The following is an 11145-nucleotide window of genomic DNA, read 5'->3' as shown; positions in this document are numbered from 1 at the left end:
AGGATAGGGAAGAAAATCCTAGTTTGGGGGACTCCCTGATGGCGCAGGCGGTTGAGCGCAGCTCTGTGAAGCTGTCTGCAGCCTCTCAGCGTGGATTCCATCCCGGCTGGCCAGGGAGATACCCACACTGCGCGGCAGACCTCTCCTGTCTCGCCCTCTGCTCCCCTCAGCAGTGTATTTCAGTCAGTCTGCCTGTTCTGTTCCCCACTCTGTCTCTGGTGAATCCTCTCACCCTCCCGCACATCCCCGTTCTTGTATACATGAATAAATAAATAAATGAAATCTTAAAAAAAAGAAAAAGAAAAAGAAAAGAAAAAGGAAATCCTAGTTTTGTATTGTGGCTGCTACCCAGCGCAACAAACACGTCCCCTTTAAACGCATCCTCTCTTTGCCCATCTGGCCGGCTTTGCTCTGCCCACCGATTTTTCCATTGGCCATTTCGTGTAACTCCTTGCCCCTTCCAAGAATCCCAACCAATCAGCTCCTCCCTGTCGCTCCCGGGCGGGGCTTTGAGGAATGTACCATCTGGACTTCAGGGGGGCAGCGACGAGGAAGGGAGTGGCCGCCGCTCATTTCTCTGCTGTTGCATCGCACCTGGAGGGTCCGGCGCCCCCTGAGCCCGCAGGTGGCCGCGCCGTCCTGCAGGGCCGGACCCACGCGCCGGCGCCCCGGCTCGTTAGACCTGCGCCCCCCGAAGCCGGGCTCGCGTGGTCTGGCCCGAGGGCCGCAGCCCCCGCCCGCCCATGTGCCCGCCCATCCACCCGCGGCCGCGCTGCTGCCCGAGCTGCGGCGGCCGCTGATCCCCGCGCCGGACGCTGCGGCGGGTGCGCTGGGCTCCAGGCTGCGGGGCTGCGGGGCTCGGGCCCGCGCGGGGCTCGGCCGCCCGGGCCGGCCACGGGGTCGCGGGCGCCGGGGGACACACCAGCATGTGGCGGAGGTGAGATCGGGGCTCCGGGGTCCCGACTGGCCCCAACCGCCCCGCGGGGGCCGCATCCCACCCGCGCCCCGAACTCGGGGCTCCCGGGCTGGCCCCGCGGGCGCTCGGCGTTCAGGACCATCGCGGCCGACGGTGGCCGAGGACCTCCGGCGAGGGCAGCCTGCGCCCCGGTCCCGCCGCGGCGCCGGGCGCCTCCTCCCGGCCGCCCCTCCAGCGCGTCCCTGCGCGCGGCGCGGACCGGCGCGGACCCCTCCCGGCTCCCCGCGGCCGCCCGGCCGCTGCCCTTGACCTCCAGGAGCTGGGGGTTCGGTCAGGCGCGGCCAGGCGGGCCCCGATCTCCCGGGGGGGCTGGCCCTGGGGGAAGCCCGGGGAGCCCCAGTATCCAGGGAGAGAGAGTGGCTTGGGCTGCTGGGGCTGGGGCAGGCTTTGGGGGCGCGGAGGCGAAGATCTGCCCTCGCCCGGGCCGGGATTAGCACTTGGGGCTGCGGTGCGCGCAGTCGGCCGGGCGCCCGGGCCACTGGCCTGCCCCTGGAGCCCAGGCAGGATCCTGGGGCGCACCGTAGCCGGGCGGATCACGGGCCCCCAGGGCTGGATTCCGCCTCCTGCCTTGGCCCGCAGCCCGGCGTGCGCAGGGGGTGGGCTGCTGAGGTCGCCGTGGGCAGGTGTGCGTGAGAGCAGCCCAGGTGCTTGCTTTTCCTTTTATTTTTTTGTCATAGCGGTGGACTGGGCGAGGGGATGGCAGCCGCTACGTCACTTATCATGAACCACCCCATTCCCCGACTGCCTTACAAGGTGACAGCGCTATCGGAGGTCTGCGTGGTACCCTGGAAATTCTTAATTTAAAAACCACCTCGACGTGGTTAGCACAGATGGGAGGCTCGTCTGCTGTTAGCAGAAAGCCAGATGTAGTGATAGCCTCCGCGTTGCAGGTCCTGGCACGGATGGTAAAATGGTCATGGGGTTGTTTGTGGGGAGGAACACGTCTTAGGTCAGGCCCCTCAGGCAAGGACTCTACCTCATCCCTAATTAAGGGGCAGGAACTAGTCCAATATCTCCCCTGATTTTTCTCCAGAGTTTTATGCAGGGAAAGTATTTCCAGGAATACAAACCACGTTGGTGCTCTTTTAATGTTGGTGTTTAACACTGTCAGTAATTATGGTTGATGTGAAATGGGTTAATGCAGTGGAATGGAGGGGAATTGTGAAGTGTTTTTTTTCCTAAGGCTTTTTACTGTTTTCTTTTTGTAGGGTGTAGACAATGGCATTGAAACATTAGGACACCCGTGTGTATTTGGTCCTGAACTGCTCCGTCTGACAGTTTGCTGTGCACACAATCAGTTGGGATGAGGGCTTATACCCCAGGGTGAAGTGAGTTGGATTTTACAGTGAGAAAGACTTACTTTGCTGGGATTGCTGCTGAGGTCAGGAAGCTTTGCCTGGCCACACAGGTACCATCCATTGTTGGGGTTGCTCCTGTAAGCGCATGGTAGAGGTTCTTTAAAAAGATGTTGTAAATTCCATTCGGCCTGGGATGTATTAGCCCCACAATGAGGTTTTTTGTTTGTTTGTTTTTTGTTTTTAACTTTATTAAATAGCTTGAGTTAATTCCAGAATGATTGGAAAAAAACCTGATTTGGTGTTCCTCTTGCAGAGAATCTTTAGGAACTTGGGCCTGGTTCCTAAGCCAAGATTCCTTTTACTGTTCACAACACTAACCGTTGAAATGTCTAGAACGTGACTACCAGATTTTTTATTCCCCCAACCCCCATGCTTCTCATTCAGGGCTGACTGTATCATGGTGTTTTTAGGTGTGGGAGAAAAAAAGGGCTTTGAGGATAATGTATGCAAAGCACTTAGTGCAGTTCCTGGCACACAGCAGATGTTTAATAAACATAAATTTTTTTTTCTTTTCTTTTTGGGTTTGGGATACCTGTGAATGAAGAAATTAGACACCGTTTTGACAGCAGGCGCCCTATTAAGTTAGGACAATTAGTCCCCACCCTAACTTCTAGCATTTACACTGCAATTTTTATGGTAGGCTAAAAATAAAACTCAAACCTCTGACCCAGAAGTTAAAATCAAACAAGGAAAAAATCGAACTCTTCCTCCTGGTTTACTTGTTGCACTTTCTCAGAAAGGAGGTGTGCCTGTGAGGACAGGAATTCCACCGCCCAGTGTAGCAAAGTACATGGTCAGAATTGACCATTACTTGGGGCTGTGAGTAGTCCTGGGTCAGGGGCAGATTTTGGTGGTTGTTGATTTAACAAGTCCTAGTGGAGCCATGAACCTTTGTTAATTTCCCCTGGCACTGGCATCTGAGCGGTGGGCTGGGTACGGGCAGGGCGAGTCTCACTTTGGATAGACTCAGCCTCCAAACTCCAAACTCAGGCTCTGCAGGAACAGCTGCTTAGCTCCTGCTGGATCAGGCTTTACAGACAGATTCAGCGACTGTCAGACCTAATGTTCTTGAAAGAGTAAGAAACATCACATTGTTTATGTTCTCCAATACTGGGTGTGACATTTTAATAATAATAATTTTAATAATAATCATGCTCAAGACTGACTGCTTTCTCTTTGAAGAAATGAAAGCCTTCTCATCAGCTAGTATCTATCTCATTGAGTCTTGCCTCTGAAGTCCTCCAAGTTCAATCCAGTGTATTATTCCCACGTTATAGATGAGGAAATGGAGATGATATGGTTTGCTCTAAGTTATAAGTGAGTGGGTGCTTCAACTGAACTTGCATTGAATTTTCCTTTTTTATATCACATTTCACTGATATTTTTATAGGAAAAGGAAAAAACCTTTTTTTTTTGAAAGCTTAGAAGACTTCGGATACGAGACTGTTGTGTTTTTCTGATTACTAGGCGGCTGGGAATAATTGGCATTTATTGAGCACTCATGTGTGGGAGCCTGTGCTTTGTGTATATTAACCTCATTGATTCCCCCACAACAGTGTACAAGGAAGGATTTATTAACAGCCCCAGTTTTACAGAAAACTATCTAGAGTTTGGGGGAACCCAGGTGGAGGGAGTGACAGAAAGCACTGCCTGCCCTGAAACCTGGGCTCTGTGATTCTGGATCTTATGTCCTTGATCCCTATGTTTGAGTGGTGACTAAGGCATGGACCTTACACCCCCTGACACCTGTTGCTGCTGCCACCCTGGGTCTGACGGGCTGTGGTTGTTCTGGACCTTTTCTTTTTTTTTCTTTTTTCTTTTTTTTAAAAATTTATTTATATAAGAACCGGGGTACAGGCCATATTTGTGGGAGGGTGAGAGGATTCACCAGAGACAGAGCAGGGAACAGAATAGGCAGACTGACGAAATACACTGCTGCGCAGCGGGAGAGACAGGAGAGGTCTGCTCACCATGTGGGTTTCTCCCTGGTCGCCCAGGATCGAACTCGCGCTGCAGAATAGCTTCACAGTACGGCCTCCAACCTCCCGTGCCACCAGGGAGGCCCTGGACCTTATTTTTCATTAAAGGAGAGTTTTCTTACCATGGACTTTTCCTTTGCCAGAAGCATTCCTCTTGCCAGGTGGAGAGTCATCGCTTTAGAAAAAATAATCAGAGCTGAAAAAATGGCTATATTTGGAGAGTGTGAGGTGTTTAATAAGAGCAGATGGGGAGACTAGAAACAGAGAATGGAGGTGGTTTATGGATGGAAGCAAATTGTGGTATTCTAACCCAGGGCCCATTTAACCCAGGCTTTTTAACTTAAGCTGTGGGTTGAAATTGTAAACCGGGACTGAAATCTGTGCGGTAAACACGGCTCTCAGTTTCTACTTTAGATAGCAAAGTCAAAAACTTGATTCCTTTTTGATCTGTTACCATCCGCAAATAATGCAGTACATTGTGGGAATGGTGGGGAGACAGTTCAGAAATTTACCTAAATTTACCTAAGTCTTGAGGACTTCCCCTTCCTCCAGTCCCCCGCTGTGTCATCATTGGTTCTACTTTCCAGAATTCAGCTCTGATGGTGTGGGATTGGGTGGAACAGTAGAGGGTGTCAGATGCCAGGTGCTGGACAGAACAGCACCCCTGCCCTGGGGCGCGGCCGGGTGTGACTAGCTGGCTTCACAGCTGGGCTTTAGTGTACTTTAGGTATGAAGGCTGCTGGGGTCACATGGCACAGAGCTCAGGGAAACTGTCACCTCAACCCCGCTGTTCATTGCCTTTTTGTCATTGGCCAGTCAGGAGCCCCAGAGGAGAGGATGCTGGTGCAACTTGCAAGAAAAAAGAGAGAGTGGTGATCAGATAGAAAACTGGAGAAGCAGGATGTTGGTTTGTGCCTTGGTGAAAAGGGATGAGGAAGGGCAGGACTTTGCTAAGTAGCAAGTTCCTTGGTAGCTACAACTGTCACCCTGCAGCCCTCTGCAGGACCTCCTCCATGCCCCCAGTAGGAAGGAGCATGCACCTTCTGGTGTGTGAGTGAGAGCAGGGAAAGGCGCATTTAGACTTGGAGGGAGGTCTGCAGAGAGCTGTGTGGGTGTGTATCCAGGGAAGGTCCCTCTGGTTCCTGCACAAGGTACACAGCGAAATAGATACCTGGAAGGAGAGGACAGCCCAGCCAACTGGTTAACTAGTAACTTGTATTGACTTTTCCTACTACTTTAAAAAAAATGATAACTGTGTAAAAGGCAAAGTGAGAGGTGGCTGGTTGGTCACACAGCTCTCCTGCCTGCCTCTGTTCTATTGTCCATTTAAGTGTAGAGAAGGGATTTGAGCCCCAGGGGCTTTCCCTGTGTCTGAGTTGGGGCTTGGGGGAAGGGAGCACAGTGATCCAGAGAGGAGAGACCGGGAGCACTTGCAGTGGCCTGGGCTACCACAGGAGACAATACTGGTGCAACTTAGTGAACAGAACGTCAGCGCAGACTGTTCAGCTAACAAAAAGCCAACATATAAAGAGGTTCCTCCCTGTCTTCCCTGCTCCCTCGACCCCCCACAGCTGTGCTGTTGTAACTGGGAATTGCTGAAAAGCAAGAGGAGTGGGGGAGTGGCATCACGGTGACGGTGACGTTGGCAGTGATGGCAGCAACAGACACTTCGAGACACTTGGCTGCATGCCACTCTGTTCTGAGCGCTCACATGTGTGAGCTCATTCAGTCCTCACAACAGCCATAGAGAGCTGGCACTGTGGTTGCCCCTGCTTTTTACAGGAGGAAACTGAGGCACAGAGAACTCAGGGGCCTGCCAGTGTCTATGAGTCGGAAAACGGTGGTGTTCTGCTCCAGACTCAGGTGTGGTCTGGAGTTGGGTGGCTGGCTTGGGTAGACTTATCTCCACCCTGGGGGTCTTCCTGTCCTTTTTGTGACTTCCCCACTTCCTTCACCATCTGAAATGTGACAGGTTAGCTGGCCTAATCCTTTAAAATGCAGACATCTCTTGGGACAGAGTTGGAAGAGATAATTCAAAAGCATTTAGGAGAGAACATAGGCCCAGGTGGACTTTCCAGGAGGGGCCGTAGCACGGTGGAGGGGCCTTCTAGGCCCCAGGAACCGGGCCGTGGGATCAGGAAAGAGTGTGAATTGTAGCTCTGCTCCAATAAGGTGAGGGAACATTTTTCTTTCCCTCTTGTTTACCTTGGGTTTCTGATTCTGAAGACCTTAAGCACACGCAAACCCTATCATTGCCCTAACTCAGCTACTTTATAGGTGATTAGTTAGGTTTTTTTTTTTTCTTTCTTCAAACCAGCTCATCTGTGATCCTAACCACTACTTGGAATAGAACCTTGTATCTAGTTTGGTCATGACTGGTCAGAGTCATTTATTTCCCTGAGAAAAGGGAAGTATTTTCACCAGTGACATGGGCATGTGTTAGTTTGTTTCCAGAACAGATAGAGTTTTCTCACAACCACTTGCTGTGGTAGTGTCATTTTAAGCACCTGTGGACAAGTGCATTGCAGCTGTCACTTCCCAGGCGTTCCTCTATGGAACTGCGCCAGACTCCACGCCAGGAGCTTCACGTGCACACGTCATTTCCTTGTTGCCTTCAGGTAGGTGCTCCCGCTGCTCTTTGACAACAGGGAAACTTACCTGAGAAATTCAGGTCCATAACCGCAGTCATTTGCAGAGGTGGATGACTTCAAGTCCTGTGCAGTGAACCACCTCACTATAGGTGATAATGGCACCTGGATCAGCCCCCGCTGTTTACTTGACAGGCCACTAACAATGTATGCTCAGCCTCAGAGGGCAGAGCAGAGCACAAAGAAGCCCTTGGGTCTCAGCCGCCCCCCAGGGAGCCAAGGAACACAGAAGTCTTGGAATCTAAGAGCTTTAGGAGGTAGCGCACTGCTGTCTTCTAGCACCTAAGTTTGTTTTTTTTTTTAATTTAGGTTTTTTTTTTTTTTTTAAAGGATTTATTTATTTATGCATATAAGAACTGGGGTAGAGGCCAGAGGTACAGGAGGTGAGAGGATTCACCAGAGACAGAGCGGGGAACAGATCAGGCAGACTGATGAAATATACTGCTGAGGGGAGCAGCAAGCAAGACAGAAGTCTGCTGCGCCATGTGGGTAGCTCCTTGGCTGACCGGGGATCAAACTTGTGCTACAGAGGCTGCGGATAGCTTCACAGTGCTGTGCTCAACCCCCTGCGCCACCGGGGAGGCCCTAGCACCTAATTTACTAAATAACTTATACAATCTAAGACCAGCACCAGATGCTAAGACACTATCAGCCTGCAAGATGGAGATCATCCTGCTTCTAAGGGAGTCAGACACAAATGTGGAAAACTGGCGTGTGTTATAATAAGTGACTTAACTGACTTAAGTGAAAAAATGGATACTAAGTGGGGTTCTTGATTCTGTTTTGTTGATTTTGTACACGTAAGCTTGAACAATTCTAGACTTCACCTACCCACTGTGACTATTGTTTCTGGAATGTTTGTGTTTTTGTGAGGATCCCAGGCAGCCCCTCTCCAAGGACCAGCACTGCACCCTGATTGCAGGAAAGGCTGGGGCCACCTCCCCTTCCTGTAGCCTGCCCTTCGGCCGCCACCCCCGTGCATCTGTGGGACTCAGAGAGCTTGTCCTCTCACAGTCGCTGCTGGTCTGGAGATGTGGGTGCTTCAGTGACTGGGAGGCCCCTGTAGAGGAGCGAGCTACTGGCCCTCGATGGGGAGGAGCCAACAGGGGCAGTCCTGGGCACGGAGGAACTGAACCAGTGCTCTGGGGACTTGGTTGACCACATTGCTCTAAGGCTCCTTTCTAACTCTGGGACATGAGACTGTGCCCGCAGGGAGCCTGGCAGTTGCTTTGTAGACGTGTGTGCCAGCCCCGCCGGCTCTTCCATCTTCCTTGAGTGTCTTTTTGTCATATGCTAGAAGAAGCTGATCTATTGTTAAAAAAAAAAAAAAAAAAAAGGCCTCATAGGATCTCTTCTTGATGGAATTGCTTTGTGAGATACAGTCTTTGCTTGTGTTTTAATCTTTCATTTTTACAAGCCCTTCGAATCACTTTGATCGGGTCCATTGAAATAGAAATTGCTTATGTGTCCTGGAAGTAAATTAAACATCTTCCAGTGTCTACTCCCTGCTGTATTTATTGAGTGGACTCAATTTGTTGGAAACATTGAGGGTCCTTTCCTGTGCTGCTCATGCAAGGGTCTCTTTGTCCATGCCCAGTGACCCTGGAGAAGTCGATCAGCTTACAGGTAGCCCTTGCTTTAAGCAAACCTGATGTATTGTGGGGCGACCTCCAAAATATAATACTGTGGATCTGTGCTTCTTGGCTTTAAATTTAATTTTTCACAATAAAAGAACTTTGCAACGGAATTCCTTCCCTGGGAATTTAAAATTTTACTTCTTTCTGCTTCCAGGCGGTCTGACCTCCTTCCCCTTGCTGGAATGACGGCCTGTCCCCGCCACGCCTCCTGCTTCAGAACCATCCAAGTCAGTGGGCTCTGCCTTTGCTAGCTCCCAGGCCTGTTATTTGGGCTTGTTGGCTGCAGGCTGAACCGAGTACTGTCATGGCTGTGGGGCACAGCCTGTCCTGGGTGTGCCTGGCTGACCGGCTTTTGCATGCAGCACTCATGTGCACCCCAGGAATCACCTGAACTGCCTTCATTTGGGCTGCCTCGCTCAACTCCATGTGCCTGCTTTCCTTTCATGCTTGTCTTCAGGCTATTGTCACAGGTTTTTATAAGGTCCAAACACTTGGACATAGCCAGAGGCAGGAAAATCCAGGGTGGAGTAGAGTCTTCCCTTGATGGGAGAGTAAAGGAGGTCAAGGGATTTGACTAAAATCCTCACTTATACCGAACAGTGGAAAAGGAGGCAAAGAAGCCAATTTATCAGGAACCTCCTAGATAAATGCTTGTGCATCCTTACAGCAGTCTTCTGAGCTTACTGTCTGATGCCCATTTAAACACGTTGGAAAGCACGAGACTCTGAGGTTAGATGACCTGCCTGGGATCTCTTGACTGGCAAATAGTGGAGCAAAATTAGATTTTAAAAAAACCACCAAAATGTGTGGTGGCTAGGAGCATGGCCTCTGGAACAAGACTACCTTTCACTGGCGTGTGTGGCCTGGGTGTGGTCTTTAACCCCCGGGCCTCAGTTTCTTCATCTGTGCAATGGTCCGGTTCTACTTCCCTTCTGTGTTCATAAGCACTTAGAATTCTGCCTTTAGTATGAACGCAGAGAGCGCAGAGCCTTCATACTATTATTGACCACTGCTTGTAAATCTCGGCATGGAATGCTGCCTTTGGGTTTGCTCTCACCCGGGAACTGTTTCCAAGGGAGCACAAGTGGGTCCAGGTAGACTGTGAGTCAGGAACAGTTTCTTTGCTGTCTTTGTGCCGGTGAGAGTGGCGCGTGCTGACTTCCAGGGGCAGGTCTCCAGGAACCCCGGCCCCACCCCTCCGCCAGGCCCCTCCCAGGCTGACCCTCTCCCCTGCTTCTTCTAACTGCCCTCATATTCTCCTCCTTGCCCTAGCCCCTCATTGGTTCACTTACTAGCAACTCTTTAGCCCTCAGCCCATTTATTAATGGGTCCCTCCTCCGCGTTCTGATACCCTGGGTATTAGGGCGAGGGGAAGCCCCTCCTCATGACCAGCCTACCTGCTGCAAGGGACAGTGGCTGGGAGAGGGACGACGGGCAGTGACATGCCACAGTGGCAGACAGGTGACCAGTGCTTGAGGAAACAAGGACAATAACTGTTACTTGACTGCCAAGCACTGGTCGGATGCTTGATGTTCTGTGCAGCCCTCCAAGTTATAGCTGAGCGGTGTCGTTCCTGCTTGGCAAGTGAGGCCCCAAGGTGGAATTTACTTGTCCAAGGGCGCACAGCACATGAGTGAGAGGAGCCTGCGGTTGGAACTCCAGTCCACACTGACCCCTGTGGGCCTGTGCGGCCTGCGCCCCAGGTCATCGGTAGAATTGTCTAGGTGAGGTGAAGAGGCGTGGGTGTGAGCCAAGCTTGAGAGTGAGTAGGATGCACTGGGGGGCAGTGAATGGGCCGGCCTGGCGGGGTTGGACTTGATGCAGTGTTTAGGGACAGCTGTGCCAGGTTTTGTCTGGGTGTTGGGAGATGAGTAAGACATGTTCCCTGCCCTCTGGAATCTTACTGTAGCTGGGGAGACAGACACACAAACAGATGATTTCAGCTCGGTGCGGTAAGAGCTATGATGAGAGTAAGTATAGGGTGCTGTGGACGCAGGGGAGAGCAAGCCAGGAAATGCCCCCCGGGTCTTGAAAGGTGAGTTCGTGGTGAGCTTGGCAGCAGAAGGCAAAGAGGGTTTTCTCAAAGGCAGTGGACGGCGTGGCCCAAGCATGGACTTCTGGGCTCTTTTTGTAAAAGCAAGTCTATGCACCCGGTCCAGTGCGAAGTTTATAGGCAACGGGGAGTTGACCAGAGGGCCTAGAGAGCAGAGCAGAGGTGCAGAAGCAGGATTTTGTGTCCCTTCGTCTGACCAGAGGGATGCCAGTCAAGCAAGACCAGTTGTGGAAAAGGAGTCAGCAAACTTTCTAGAAAGGGCCAGAAACTAAATATTTGAGGCTTCAGCGGGCTGTGTTGTCTTTGATGCAGCTGCTTGACTCCGCTGTTGTAGCGTGAAAACAGCCATGGAGAATTCACACAAGATTGGGGGCGGCTGTGTTCCAATAAAGTCTCTTTACAACCCCCCCAAATCTGAATTTCTTATCAGTCTCGCATCACTAAAGTCTTCTTTTGACCCACCCTCCTCCCTGACCCCGTGTTTAGAAATACAC

At 51.4% G+C, this 11145-nt stretch overlaps 1 protein-coding gene across 8 annotated transcripts in view; it reads left to right on the top strand.

Annotated features, from left to right (window-relative positions):
* The first annotated feature begins 888 nt into the window (after window positions 1-888).
* The window catches only part of MICAL3 (microtubule associated monooxygenase, calponin and LIM domain containing 3), a 166107-nt gene continuing 155850 nt past the window's right edge, over window positions 889-11145 (top strand). For all 8 annotated transcript variants that reach the window (XM_037514636.2, XM_054696587.1, XM_037514637.2 and 5 more), the window contains exon 1: window positions 889-937. The gene's annotated coding sequence lies outside the window, so the exon portion shown is untranslated. The remainder of the gene's footprint in view (window positions 938-11145) is intronic.

The sequence above is a fragment of the Talpa occidentalis genome, unplaced genomic scaffold (genome assembly GCF_014898055.3).
Source record: "Talpa occidentalis isolate TD23 unplaced genomic scaffold, MPIMG_talOcc4v2.1 talOcc4.16, whole genome shotgun sequence".
Classification (NCBI taxonomy): Eukaryota; Metazoa; Chordata; class Mammalia; order Eulipotyphla; family Talpidae; genus Talpa; species Talpa occidentalis.
Note: the sequence above shows the minus strand (reverse complement) of the source record. Positions and strands in the feature narration are given on the sequence as shown.